Source organism: Mustelus asterias, chromosome 12 (genome assembly GCF_964213995.1).
Source record: "Mustelus asterias chromosome 12, sMusAst1.hap1.1, whole genome shotgun sequence".
NCBI classification, from domain to species: Eukaryota; Metazoa; Chordata; class Chondrichthyes; order Carcharhiniformes; family Triakidae; genus Mustelus; species Mustelus asterias.
The window spans coordinates 98,771,848-98,783,191 of NC_135812.1; positions in this window are offsets into that span (position 1 = coordinate 98,771,848).

An 11,344-nucleotide genomic window follows, 5' to 3' on the forward strand; every position below is an offset into this window, starting at 1 on the left:
TTTGATTTGATTTATTATTGTCACATGTACTGGTATACAGTGAAAAGTATTGTTCCTTGCGCTATACAGACAAAGCATTCCGTACATAGAATACATAAGGGAGAAGGGAAGGAGAGGGTGCAGAATGTAATGTCCGAGTCATAGCAAGAGTGTAGAGAAAGATCAAAGAAAGGTTTAAGAGGAGGGGGGGAATCATACAGCAAAAGAAAAATGGCTTTTTGATCCAAAGGAGCTTGTGTATATATTGCAGGGTTGCTTTTTAGTGTAGAAATTGTACTTTTGTAAATGTAGAGTCAATGAAAGAACACTTGATCTGAATAGTTTATCATATTGCCATGGAGTTGCAGATCAAACAGGCAGCCTTATTGACTTGCTGGGTTGGTGCTGTATTCACACCTAGGATAAAAATGGCTGCTCTAAAAATCTCTTGCGACGAGGGGCTCTTTGTAGACATCTGGGGAGAAAGTTTGGCGTGATGGTGTGGTTTAAAACATGCATGTCACTTCCCCAGATGAAAGAAAGGTTTGTAGGTACCTAGTAAACAAAGGAGGATTTTTAAATATCCATATACTTTTCAGATCAACTGACAAGTTTAAAGTTAAAGATAATGGTAAAGTTAAAGGTTCTAGCAGAGCACTTAGAAAATCTCAGTACAATCAAGCAGAGTCAACATGGTTTTGTGAAAAGGAAATCATTTTTGACTATTTTATTGGCGTTCTTTGAGGAAGTAACAAGATTATTATTTTACATGGACAGAATTTGCATAACTGTGAGGTACAGGGTGTCGGGACGGCCCTGGTACATGAATCAGGAAATGTTAATATGCAGATACACCAAGTAATTAGGAAGACACATGAAATGTTGTTTATTGCAAGAAAAATGGAATATGAAAGTAGGGATGTTTTGTTACAGTTGTACTGGGCATTGGTGAGACCATATTTAGAGTTTGACAAAGGATCATCTGGACTCGAAATGTCAGCTCTTTTCTCTCCTTACAGATGCTGCCAGACCTGCTGAGATTTTCCAGCATTTTCTCATTTGGCTTTATATCTAGAGTACTGAGCACAGTTTTGGTTTCTTTATTTAGGGAAAGATATAAAAGGAGTTAGAAGCAGTTCAGAGAAGTTTCACTAGACTGAAACTTGGGATGGGCAGGGGTTTATTTTACAAGGAAAGGTTGGACAGGCTGGGCCTGTATCCATTGGAGTTTAGAAGATTGAAGTGTGATCTTATTGAATCATATAAGATCCTGAGGGGATTTGACAGGGTAGGTGCTGAAAGGATGTTTCCCCTTATGGGAGAGACTAGAACTAGGGGACACAGTTTAAAAATAAGTGACCTCCCATTTAAGATGGTGATGAGGAGGATTTTTATTTGGATCACAATCTTTGGAACTCTCTTCTATGGAACTATGGGCGGCACGGTAGCACAGTGGTTAGCACTGCTGCTTCACAGCTCCAGGGACCTGGGTTCGATTCCCGGCTTGGGTCACTGTCTGTGTGGAGTTTGCACATTCTCCTCGTGTCTGCGTGGGTTTCCTCCGGGTGCTCCGGTTTCCTCCCACAGTCCAAAGATGTGCGGGTTAGGTTGATTGGCCATGCTAAAATTGCCCCTTAGGGTCCTGAGATGTGTAGATTAGCGGGTAAAATATGTAGGGATATGTGGATAGGGCCTGGGTGGGATTGTGGTCGGTGCAGACTCGATGGGCCGAATGGCCTCTTTCTGTACTGTAGGGTTTCTATGATTTCTATGATTTCCCCAGGGAGAGTGAAAGTAGATTCATTGAATATTGTTAAAGCAGATGTAAATAGATCCTTGTCTAATAAGAGAGTCAAAGATTGTTTGTGTGAGCAGAATGTGGAGTTGAGTCCATTGTTTAAAGTTTTAAAGTTTATTTATTAGTGTCGCAAATAGGCTTACCTTAACACTGCAATGAAGTTACTGTGAAAATCCCCTAGTCGCCACACTCCGGCGCCTGTTCGGGTGCACTAGGGAGAATTTAGCATGGCCAATGCACCTAACCAGCACGTCTTTTGGACTGTGGGAGGAAACTGGAGCACCTGAAGGAAACGCATGCAGACACGGGGAGAACATGCAGACTCCGCACAGACAGTGACCCAAGCCAGGAATCGAACCTGGGCCCCTGGCGCTGTGAGGCAAAAGTGCTAACCACTGTGCCAACATTAATTAATTATAACTAAATCAGCCATGATCTTATTGAATGCTAGAGATGCTCGAGAAGTTGAATGGCCTACTCCTGCTCCTAGTTTGTATGTAGGCTGTGGGTGCCATGTTGCCATAGAGCTGTGGGGTTAGGAAGGATTTTTGATCTGTTATATCCCTACTGTTTTTAGAGTCTGTGAGGATGTCAGCCTGCGAGCAGTGTGGCAAAGGCAGAGTCAGGATTTGCCAGCAGCCAGCACAAGAAGCAAAGGAACCAAGGGTGTTACTGATTTGAAGTCACTACTCAAGGATGAGAGTGAGGCCCATGCCCAGGCTGGAAAACTCCAAATGTGCAAGGTATTGAAGAAGGGCTGGAGGATTCACCTAGCTGGATGTGAATGGAATAATTACCCAAAAACCCTTCACCTCAGAACATAATTGATAAAATGAAAAAAAATATGATAGTCCTTGGGAACTGGGATACATATTGCTTTGGTTCCAGAAGTTTTGAATGGACACTCACAAAACAGTAATAAAAATGAGTTCTCTGCTGAAATTAAAAGTGATGTTAAGTTGATAGTGTTTTGTCTCTTTCTTTTGTCAGTAAATGTTTTACCCTTTAAATCTTGTTGCATGGTCTTTTCAGTTAATAACTAGGAATTCAAATTTCTTTTTAAAAGTTATCGTTTCTACAAAGATTGCAGCAAAATATATTGTATACATATACACATTTCCCTTTCAAAAGTTGCATTAGAAATTGTTTTTGCCAGAATTACAGGCAGTACATTCTAGATTAAGACAGTGCATTGCATTGAAACACTCCCCTGTGCCCCTTTTTGCAGATTATCTGAAACCTATCTCCTCTGGTTACAGATTGACCCACAAGTAGAAACAATTTCTCCCCATCTACTCGAGCAAAATCTCTTATAATTTTGAACATCTCTATTAAATCTCCCGTTAACTTTCTGCCTTAGACAGCTACAACAAGGAATGGCAGGCAGTGAAGACAACAGTAGAAAATATCCCATAGAATAGAATCCCAAAGAATCCCTACAGTGCAAAAGGAGGCCATTCGGCCCATCAAGTCAGCGCCGACCACAATCCCACTCAGCCCCTATCCCTGTAGCGCCACGTATTTACCCTGCTAGTTCCCCTGACACTAAGTGGCAACTTAGCATGGCCAATCAACTTAACCTTGTATCTTTCAGGAATATTTTAATCAGTAAACATGAGTTCCAAATCTTTTTGGCCAACTAAGTGACCAAATCTCAGAAAGCCTATATAAGGTGCCATTAATGCTGAAAAGTCCATTTTACGTTCCAGTTCTCATTTCCCAATTCAACTCTAAATATTTGGGACACTGCAGATTGTGTACGAAGTGTGGATTGGTTGCTTGAATTTACTTGAGGCTGGAGGTTCAAATCTTGTCATTTCTACATGTGAATGTACATTATCATGACCCTTATTCCAATGACTGTTTGGTGCATAATTGTACAATGTTTAATTAATTGTGATTTTAAAAAATCTGTATTACATAGTGGAGATTGGAATAAATCCAAATATTTCTAGCCTTTCATCATGCATGTAATAAATATTGTAGTGTTTCCCTGTTTTATTAAATTCACCACTGCTGTATCCTAAGAAAGAGAGATTTCTTTGCAATGTGCCTATTTCAATATTGGATGACATCTGTGTTCCACACACACAATGTTCCAAGAAGTTGTATGTCGCTTAAAGTGACAAGTGATGTTCTGAAACATGGTCTGTTGTTTACTATTTTTAACGAATAAAGTATGATGTGAAAACATTTAAAAATGAAGGGCGAGATTTTTTGTCCCTCTCCCTGGTGTGTTTCGCGGTGGCAGGGGGCGCCATGCTGCTTGCTGGCAGTGGGATCTTAAGGTCTCGCCGTTGTTAAGGGGGGTTCCCATTAAACACACCTCTTGTCGCCAGGAAACCTGCCGCAGGGTTGCATTGTTGACAGAACCATAAGAGCCCGCCAGCATTAGCACCAGCAAGATTTCGGCCAATATTAACTGAGAAAGGTGAGAATGACACTTCTCCCCACACCCATCTTGTGTATAGTTCTTCTTGAACGAGGAGGAGAGCTCAGTTTGTGCATGTCCCCAATGATACCACCATGAAAGCATAGGAGACTTAGAGAGCAGCAATACTTATCTTGTTAACTGACGTGTAGCAGTAAGCAGTGCAACATTCTCACAGATAGCTTGGGCAATGTCTGCTATGTTCCCGAGCAATAGAGAATTGTCCTTGCCTAATGGCAGCACTGAGTCAGTAGGTCATGGATGGCATAGTGGTTAGCACTGCTGCCTCACAGCACCAGGGACCCGGGTTCAATTCCCGGTTTGGTTCACTATCTGTGTGGAGTTTGTGCATTCTCCCCGTGTCTGTGTGGGTTTCCTCCGGGTGCTCCAGTTTCCTCTCATAGTCCAAAGATGTGCAGGTTAGGTGGACTGGCTATGCTAAATTGCCCTTTAGTGTCAGGGGGACTAGCAGGGTAAATGCATGGGGTTATGGAGATAGGGCCTGAGTGAGATTGTGATCAGGGCAGACTTGATGGGCTGAATGGTCTCCTTCTGCACTGTAGGATTCTATGATTCTATACCGCTCCAAGATTTGAATATATAAATCTATGCTGATACTTCCCTGCAGTATTGCGGATGTGCTACATTGCGAGAGGTGCACCTTGTAGAAGAGATGTTCACAAAAGATTGTGCCTCACTGTGCAAGTGGACATGGAATCTCTCACAGCATGTTTTGAAAAATTGCAGAGCGATCCTGGCCAACATTTATACCTCCACAAAATCAGATGACCTGGTCTTTTATTTAGTTGCTGTTTGAGGAACCTTGCAAACTACTTGTAATTTTTTTGACATAAATAATTACCACTGAATAATTAGTCAATTGACCATGAAACACTTTGGATCAGTCTGAAGATGTGAAAGACACTTCATAAATTATTCCAATAATAGCTTGATTAGCTCATCTGGAAGCTCTTTTAGGGATTAGCTCATCTGGAAAGCTAAATTGAAATCAAGATCCTTTAATCCAAGCAATTAACCTTTGAATGGTTCATCTTCAGCTGTTGAATACTAGGTGGCTTCCATAGATGCCTGATTGATAGGGCAGGAAGGAATATAATTTGCAAATATCAGGGTGTGTCATTGTAGTGGGCTTTACAGGTTTGCTGTCTCTCCTCAATAGGGTTGAAATGTGGAATGTGTAGTAATGTAAATTAGAGTTGCTGCGGGTTAAAGAGTGAGATTTTCTGGCCCTTCCTGCGGGTGGGATCTTCTGGTCCTGCCAAAGGTGGTCCCCACAGCAGGTTTTCTAGCGACAAGATGGGCAATCCACGCAAAACGCCATAGACCTCAGAGAAACCAGAAGATCCTCCTAGCAGCCAATAGCGAGCCACCTCCGCCACCATCTCCACCACCACTAAGTCTCTGTTTCAGCAAATGTTGTCTTTTGAAAGTCCAATTTCATGTTTTGACCCAATGGATTAAAAATCAATGTTTTATGTAAGCATGCCTTAATTTATAAATAGTGTGCAGCACAAAGTAATGAAGTACTGAAACCTTCCCTTTAGTAACATTTTCATTGAACACAAGACTTTAATTATCCTTAAATCAATTTATTATCCAGTTGAAAACATCTTCGCTCTGAATAAGGGCTCTTTTGTGACGCCTCGTCAAGTTGCTTCTGAAAGACAGAATATATGACATTCACCAATTTCTTCTATCCTGAAATAATTTTCTTAAACATGACTTGCCTTTTATATATCCATGTTGGCTTGGAACAGTTGTTTTACTGTCGTTAAACGTTCTTGAATTGTTTCCTTCATAACATTCCTTAACTCCTACATGATGCATATTTAATTTGCATCGTCTATTTTATGGCATTCCATTTTTGTTTGATTTTCCTTGCTTATATTTATTTGTCCAAAAAGGCTCTTTAAATTGCAGCCTGTCTAATCGCCCCACTGTAGCAAATCTGACTGTCTCCGATCGCTAGTGTTCAGACGTACTCCAATATATATCTCTAATATTTTCTCAGCCCAAGACTTGCTATTAAATACCATATAGCTGCCTTCCTCCTGGTCTCTTTTTAAACAGGCATAGTGAAGAAGCCTTCATACATTAGCTTCGATGAACAGATCTTTTCTTTAAGGGTGAATCGTAGAATCCTACAGTACAGAGGGAGGCCCTTCGAGCCTGCACCAACAACAACCCCATCCTATACCCATAACCCCACATCTTTACCCTGCTAATCCCCCTGAAACTAGGATCAATTTATCATGGCCAATCAACCTAACCAGCACATCTTTCTGACTGTGGGAGGAAACTGGAGCACCCAGAGGAAACCCACGCAGAAACAGGGAGAACGTGCAGACTCCATACAGACATTGACCTAAGCCGGGAATCGAACCCGGGTCCCTCTTACTGTGAGGCAGCAGTGCTAACCACTGTGCCACTGTGCCGCCCATGAATTATAGCTATGGAATAAATGTCACCATTTCCAACATTCTGGTTCTTGATCTGAGTTTTCTCCATAAACTAAGTCACTGACTATATGCGCATGTAAAATATTTGATTCCTGTCTTTTCACCACATCCTGAAAGCAAATATTTTCTTTACATGGCTTCAATCAGGAACAATTAAAATTGCATTATTTTTTATATCATTTGAATTAGATGTGCCTGTAAGTGAATTCTACTATATGTAGATTCATCATGCTGACAAGGTAGTTACAAAGGACTAAGCTGTGGCTCAGCGTTAGAACTTTTGTTTGAAAGGTCAGAAAGTGACTCCAGAGACTTGGCCACATAATCTCGAGTAATTCTCCAGTGCAGTATGGAGGGAGTTTTGAGTAAGACATTAAACCAAGACCCTGTCTGCCTGCTTTTACTAAAGGGAAATCCTGTTAGTCAAATTTATTAGTCCTTTAAGGATGTAGGGTATGTAGCGGGGAATCAGTAAATGTAGAATACCTGGATTTCCAAAAGGCATTCAATAAGGTGCTGCACAAAAGCTTATAGGTAAGATAAGGGCTCATGAGTGATATATTTGGAGACCCACAAGGATCAGTGGAGGGGCCTCAGCTATTTACAATCTAAATTAATGACTTAGATGAAGAGACAGAGAGTAATGTATCTAAGATTGATGATGCTACCAAGCTAGATGGAAATGAAAGCTGCAGAGAGGACACGGAGAGGCTGCAGAGAGATACAGACAGATTAGATAAGTGAGCAACAGGATGGCAGATGGAGTAAAATGTAGGGAAGTGTGAAGTTATTCACTTTGGTAAAAATAGAAAAGCACAATATTTTTAAAAGGTGGGAAACTTGTTGATGTTCAAAGAGGCTTGGGTGTACTTGTACATGGAATGCAGAAGGTTAGCATGCAGATAAAGCAAGCAGTTAGGAAGGCAAATGGCATGTTGGCCGTTATCGCAATGGGATTGGAGTACAACAATAAAGAAGTTTCGCTACAGTTATATAGGCTATGCAAAGCTTTGGTGGGACTGGAAGATCTTGCCAGTGGCGGCTTGCCTCTGCTGTGGGAGAACACACCGAAATCCCATCCACAGGGTTTTGGTGAGACCGCATCTGGAGTACCGTCAGAGGACATCATCATAGAATCCCCACAGTGCAGAAGGAGGCCATTCGGCCCTTCAAGGCTGCACCGACAACAATCCCTGCCAGGCTTTATTCCCGTAACCCCCCCCATATTTACCCTGCTAATCCCCCTGACACTAAGGGGAAATTTAGCATGGCCAATCAACCTACATACTGCAGATTTAGTTTCCACTTTTAAGAAAGGATATACTTCCGTTAGGGGTAGGACAGCAAAAGTTGTCCTATGAGGAAAGGTTGAATAAATTGGGCCCATAGTCTCCAGAAGAATGGGAGGTAATCTCATTCTGAAGGGGCTTGATAAGGTGGATGCTAAGAAATTGTTTCCATTGGTCAGGGAACCTAAAACACAGTCTCGGTATAAGGAGTCAATCTTTTAGGACTAAGATACGGAGAATTTACTTCACTTAAAGGGGTGTGAATCTTTGGAGATCTCTACCCCAGAGGGTTGTAGATACTTCATTGTTGAATATATTTAAGGCTGGGATAGACAGATTCTGGTCTCTCAGAGAATTAAGGAATATGGGGAGTGGGAGGAGAGTTGAAGCCCAGGATCAGCCATGATTTGATTTGATCTAATTTATTATTGTCACATGTATTAATACGGTGAAAAGTATTGTTTCTTGCGTGCTATACAGACAAAACATACCGTTCATAGAGAAGGAAATGAGAGAGTGCAGAATGTACTATTACAGTCAAAGCTAGGGTGTAGAGAAAGATCAACTTAATGCAAGGTAAGTCTATTCAAAAGTCTGATAACAGCTGGGAAGAAGCTGTTCTTGAGTCGGTTGGTATGTGACCTCAGACTTTTGTATCTTTTTCCCGAAGGAAGAAGGCGGAAGGGAGAATGTCCGGGGTGCGTGGGATCCTTAATTATGCTGGCTGCTTTGCCGAGGCAGCGGGAAGTGTAGACAGAGTCAATGGATGGGAGGCTGGTTTGCATGATGGATTGGGCTACATTCACGATCTTTTGTAGTTCCTTGCGGTCTTGGGCACAGCAGGATCATGATCCTTGGGCATGATCATTCTGAATCATAGAATCCCTACAATGCAGGAGGCCTTTCAGCCCATTGAGTCTGCACCGGCCACAATCCCATCCAGGCCCTATTCCCATAACCTCACATATTTACGCGCTAATCCCGGACACTAGGGTCAATTTAGTATGGCCAATCAACCTAACCCGCACATCTTTGGACTGTAGGCGAAAACCGGAGCACCCGGAGGAAACCCACACAGACACGGGGAGAATGTGCAAATTCCACGCGGACGGTGATTGAGGCTGGAATTGAACCTGGGTCCCTAGCACTGTGAGGCAGCAGTGCTAACCACTGTGGCACCCAAAGCCTGCTCCACCATCGTGAATGGTGGAGCCGGCTCGATGGGCCATGTGGTCTACTCCTGGTTTTATTTCTTATGTTCTCATGCTTCTCAGGTGAACGTATGAGGTCCAATGGCACTATTCAAGGAGCAGAGAAGCTCTTTTTTTCTGGCCAATATTTATTCCACAACAAAAATCACTAAAAGTACAGATTATCATTTATTTCATTGCAATTTGTGAGGCCTTGCTGTGTGCAAATTAACTTCAGTTTCCCCCCACATTTCAAAATGCTCCACTGGGTATGAAAGGAATTATATGCAACTACTGGGTATTCATGCAATGATTCAATTCATTGGCTCTGATTACTTTAGAAATATGAAGAATGACCTTTAGCGCTAGTTGTCCACAGCATGGGCACTTTTAAAAATTATTTTTGACCTGTCTTGCTCTTGTAACATGCACACAAACATTGTTACAGCTTGTTTGATACTGGTGACAGGGACAAATCAGAAGCACTGAAGAGTTATCGCACCAGGAAACACAGACCATTCTGTTACGATTTGCTTAACAACAGCAGATTATTGGGAAATCAACAATGCTTTATTTATTCTAATATTTTAACCATTTTAGTACAAAGGGATATTGTACTCTAGGCAAACTGTCAGTTTTTATATACTTAATAGTTTTGAGTGATTTTCTGCAAGAGCCATAACTGTGTGTTTCTCTCTCCCACACGAATTATTTTTGTAAAGTCATCTGTTTGGAAACAAAGTAAGAAGCTATTGAGTTCTATCTGAATGTGTCCTTTGGCAATGCTTCAGTTACAATTCCTGGTATTGAGCAGACACACACGGACATTTCTATGGCATCTAAGTGAAGTGAACTGGAGTTGCAACCAATGGCGTATTAATAAAATAACTGCACAGCTTAACTTCTTGTGCTTTTAAAACAAACATTCAAGCAGGTGTCACCTGTACTTCAGAGTATGTGACTCAACGGCAACTTTAGTGCATTTTAAGACTGTCAAAACAAAATGGCAGTGGTTCTTTTTGGTCCATCAGATCCATTAACCCAGAGAAAGGAAACATTCTATTGTCATCAACACTTGGACATTAAGAACGGAACATCACTGTTAGTAGGTCCTATAAACTCACATGAATGGAGGACATAAACAAAAGGCGCTGGTACATTCTATAGCTCATGGTTGAACTGACCTAACAGCTGTACAATATAACCTTCCCTTATATTGACCAAGTAGCCACTTCTCATGTTTTAGTTTAGATGAAATGTGCTGAGTTCCTGGGCTTCATCTTCAAGATTGAGGCCATTTTGCAGCTGTCTCTTCTGTTTCTCATCCTTCTACATTTAACCTTGACCAATCCCACCCTCCTCAACTGCCAGCCCAAATCCAGTCTCTCTTCTCTTTCTATAATCCATGATTGAATGTGTTATTGCATCCTAGTTTCATGTTCATTCCTCACAATATTCCCTTTGGCTCCCTCCTGTCTGGCTTCTAACCTTCCCATAACAGTACAAGCAAAACTCACAAGTGACTTCTTCCAAGACTGTGGTACCTGTCCATCTTTAATGCAACTCCATGCAACACCATCCTTCCCTCCATTGTGCAGCTGCATGCAATTGTCTTCGCAGTTCAATTCCTTCTTAAGCAAATGCAATCAGTACAACTCTAGTAATGGCTTCTCACATCATCATATCAAACCTCTTCATCTGGAATAATGTATTAAGTTTTGGGCACCAAATTCAGGAAAAAATATCAGTGTTGGTGTAGGTACTGTGCAAATTCACTAGGATGAATGATTGCCTGCAGATCAAATTCGGAAGTCTGAAGTCAATGTTTGTTTGCTTCATCACAAACCCTGTTCCCTTGCAGCCACTTTGCCAGGTTGAACCAGGCCACCATAATCCTGGCATCCCATTTGATTCCAAGTCATGGTTTAAGCCTTATATCTTGTCACCGAGACTGCTTATCAGCTTTTGCAACATTGTAATTCCTCCAACAAGGGATTAGAACCTTGAATCGTAGAGGAATAGATCAGAGCATGCAGATCTTAGAGAGAGCGAGAGAGGGGCAGAGAGATGATCAGGGTTTGACACATTGGAGTGGTGGGGAGATCACAGTAAATATACTGGGATCAGGACACCAAGGAAGTCAGATGAATGCAGCTGAGATAAGTAATTTAGGGTAA